The sequence below is a fragment of the Meleagris gallopavo genome, chromosome 12 (genome assembly GCF_000146605.3).
Source record: "Meleagris gallopavo isolate NT-WF06-2002-E0010 breed Aviagen turkey brand Nicholas breeding stock chromosome 12, Turkey_5.1, whole genome shotgun sequence".
NCBI classification, from domain to species: domain Eukaryota; kingdom Metazoa; phylum Chordata; class Aves; order Galliformes; family Phasianidae; genus Meleagris; species Meleagris gallopavo.
In genome coordinates, this window is record NC_015022.2 from 17,397,670 (window position 1) to 17,401,668 (window position 3,999).

General features: G+C 43.5%; 1 protein-coding gene across 1 annotated transcript in view; it reads right to left on the bottom strand.

Annotated features, from left to right (window-relative positions):
- The window catches only part of DENND4A (DENN domain containing 4A), a 47,475-nt gene extending 46,177 nt beyond the window's left edge, over positions 1-1,298 (bottom strand). The window contains exon 1 of the mRNA XM_019619576.2: positions 326-1,298. The gene's annotated coding sequence lies outside the window, so the exon portion shown is untranslated. The remainder of the gene's footprint in view (positions 1-325) is intronic.
- Between the last annotated feature and the right edge of the window lie 2,701 nt (positions 1,299-3,999).

The window sequence follows — 3,999 nt, forward strand, 5'->3', positions numbered from 1 at the left end:
AGGCCGAGCCGGGAGGTTCGGTTCGCCTCAGGACCCCCGCGGAGGAGGGCGGCTCCGTGTGACGGAGCGGGCCCGCAGCCGGGCGCCTCGGCTCGGCGGTCCGCGCTTCCCTCCTTTCTCCCCCCGCTCAGGACCGGCTCCTTCCCTGAGCTGTGGGGGTCCACAGGAACCGCTGATCGGCGGAACCCCTCCAGCACAGCCCGAAATACGACGCACCGTTTGCCCAGAGCTCTCCTCCCCACTCGGTCCCACAGCTTCTCCCTCTCCGGCGCCTTTAAATTAACCAGAAACCCATCTGTGGCCCAAAGATCCCAGCCTCGCTCACCTGTGGTGCCCGTCGGCGGGGCAGGGGTACCTGGAAAAAACAGAACGGGTTCTGTGGATTCCCCGCAGGCCTGATGTAACCCACGCCACGTTGTTGCATCAAAGACTATGAAAGAACCGGAGACAAAAATAACCTTTGAAGAACGTGCAGCTCAGATTAGGGCAGCGCGTCAAGATGTTGCTGAGCACAACAAAAAGCCCTCTGCCTGCACTGGAACACGGGAGTGCTGCTTTCCTGGCACCCCACGGCCTGCACTCCTGTTTCCAAATGTTGTACTGATGTGCTATTTTTGCAGTGATGTTTAGGGATAGGCTCCAACCATGCAATTTTGGCTTGGAGTTCAAGCTTCCCTCAGTTAGTTAGGGATATTTGGCTCAGAGGGTTTTGATGTGGCTTGTTATAAAGGGAAAAGTGAGATATGGTTCTGAATTTGGGCTGCAAGTGCTTAAGTGTGTTCAAACTTATTGTATAGATCTAACTCATCCCTCTTGAAAATCTGGCTGGAAAGGAGAACATGAAAATTAAAAAGTGCAAAACATTACTTTTTCCCCCTACTTTTTAATTAATATGACCTTTCATAGCAGCAATGCTGCTCCTCCTACGCGCCGTGTAGGAAATGGAGTGGCTGACACGACCCAGGCAGAGGCACCCGTGTGCGAGCCTGCACACGCAGACACAGCTCTGTGCTGCCAGGTTTGATTTTTGTGTGCTGAGTCTGACTCTTGTTTGATCAACAGTGCACTGCCTGAGGATTGTGGCAACCTCTCTCCCAGGCTGGGACTGCAAGAACATTGCCCATTTCTTGTACTGCTGCATAAAATGCATTTACTGCCACACTCATGGACATTTTATCTCTCAACGATATTCGGTGGAGTAAATAAAGGAAATAAGAATGTAGTACCTGGGTATTTGCAGCAAGCTGGGCTGTATTTTGTAAAGAATCCTTGAATTCTACAGCCATCTGTTAGAAAAATTTCTACATCCTATGATCATTTTGGATGGATTCTAATCCTGGAAATGCTTTCAAGTAATTAGCAATAATAAAATCCATCTTTTAGCTTGTGTCAGTAACTTTGATATTTAGCATACTTTATGCTCTTTTCCCTTGTTCATTTTTCATGCAGGTGTAATGTTTAGATCTTTGGTGGTTACATTCAAGGATGCACCACCAGAGCATTTTTTCAGCTTTTAAGTATTGTTTCAGCTGCCTGTAAACTGACACAAAGTCATTGCACTGACCATGAATAGTTCACATAGTTTTGAAGTTTAGGTTCCATGAGAATTCTCTTGTCAGCTGCTAACGGAAACTTTAATTTTACAGAAATACCATTCTTAAACTTACCGTGTCAGTTTTTATACTTTTCAGATCACATAATAGGTAATTTTTATGTATATTTCTTTGATTTCCAGTTAATTTATAGCCCAACCTGTTTATTTCCTTCCACCGATTCTGTACTCTAGGGAATTATCTATATTTAATTACATTTTGTGTCAGCGTCAGCAAATTGGAGCCAGGGATGCAGACCTTACCTTGCAACTCCTGATACAAACACCAAACAAAATAGTTTCTCCCAATCCCACCATCACAGCTACCCACACTGCTTATCTCCATCCTGTCCTTCTTGTTCTTCCATCTCCTCCTCCTTCTTCCCCGGTTCCACCAACCCTCTTTTGCTTTCTACCTGCTGCTCTCTCTCTCTGTTGGCTGTGGCACACTTTCATCCCCAGGTCCCCACTAGCACATGTAATTGTAATGCTCCATATCATTACTGGCTTGTCAATGCCTCTATCAAGCCATGTCTCCTATCTTATATCAAACTGCAAAACTTTCCTCCATAGCTTGTCATCAGTTGTCCACATCAAGACTCAACTAATGCCACGTGTGAAAGGGGCTGTGAGCAATAATGACTGTAGTGCTGTATTTGCTTCTGAATAAAGAGCAACATCAGTGAATAGTGTTACTGTACAGGCAGAGACATTCATTGCATGCACAATTCCTGCAGGCTTGCTGCACAGAAATGGGTCTATATGTTATTCAAACAAAGCCTTTCCCCAAAACATTGTTCAAGGGAACACTGGGGAGTCTCAAGGCAGAGATCTCTGCACACACATGGAGACTGAAGCAGAGATCATTAAGTCAATAGAAGCATTCCTATTAATTCCAGTCAGTGTTGGATCAGATTTTAGTATGCATTGGAAGTCAATTGAATGAGTCAACCACCACGCGTATTGCAGGTGGGCAGCAATGTGATGCTCAACGTGGTGTCCTCTCAAGTATGGGGTGGAGAACTGTCAGTTGGATTTAGCTTCCCCAGCGGGACTTACAGGGTCTGGCAACCACAGAACCATTTTTTCCCATGTTGCAACCCCTGAATTTCTATCTTGTAGTACTGAAGTCATTTTCAAAGCCTGGTTTTGTTTATTTTAAGTGCTTTTTACACATGGGTAAACTGAAGCAAGGCAGAGGACAAGCGACAGATGGTCAGGGATAGTGCCAGGAATGGAATTGAGAATTTCTCTGTCCTAGGACATGGTTTTAACAGACTTTGTCTTGGGACTGTGAGATCTGACTGCTTATAATTCATGAGGCTTCAAGAGTGTTCAGAAAAAAAATAATTAAAAGTTATTATTATTCCACAATTTCCTGGCAGAAACTGGCTTCCATAGGCAAAACTATTTCAGTTACTTAAGTAAGCGATCCAGGGCTTAATCTGCCCATTTTCTTACCAATTTTATTCATTTTGAATTCATTTGGCTGTGCTGTGTGCTCTGCTCATTCACATCTTCATGGAGGAAGAATAAGACTCCAAAAGAACCCAAGAGAATGTCTTCCAAAAAGATATGGCACATCTGTAACATTGGCAAAAATAACTATAAATATAATGATGGTGGATAAGTATAAACCATGTAACTGGCAAAGCAACAGTCTGCATTTCAGAGGATGGATTGCCTTACTCTGTCCAGTAACCCACTTTATGATACAGTAATAGATCTACATCCAGAGGCTTATGCAATGAAATGGAGCCTTTGGCAAGCTGGAATCACACTGGAAGCAGCATTTTATTATTTTTTTTAATATATGCTTATTTGAAAATCTGGATTCTATCCCTTTTGACATAGAGAGACTGTCCCTGCCTACAATGATTAAGCTCTAGGACAGATTATGAAATAATGTATTTAAATGTTATGATGCAGCACTACAATGGTGCAGTTATCCTTCCTTTTACTGCTTCAAGTATAGTCCTTCTGAAAAGCTTTTGCACTCCAGGGAGACTACTGGTTATAAATTATAAAAGAGGCAATAGAATATCATGCATGTATGCAAAAAAGAAGACTCAGACCCTTCTCTAGATAAAGTACTTAGTGAAGCAGATAGAAATATGGGGAAATGAAGCAAACACAGGGCCTGATCCAGCGGCCACTGAGCTCAGCAGAAGCACTGCAGGGGGGTTCCTTAGGAATCAGAGTCATGTGTGTCATGAACTGCAATTCACAAAATGCAAATAGAGAATTTTGTTGTATATGAGCAAGGATAAAGTCTAACTGGAGTGTCTAGGCATTCCACTCGGATAAAATGAGCAGATTTTTTCTCCAGCAAGTAGATTTTTTCAGCAAGGGTTTATTGCCAGTATTCATGTGAGAGTTTGCATTCCCAAAAGCTCAGAAATACTGGG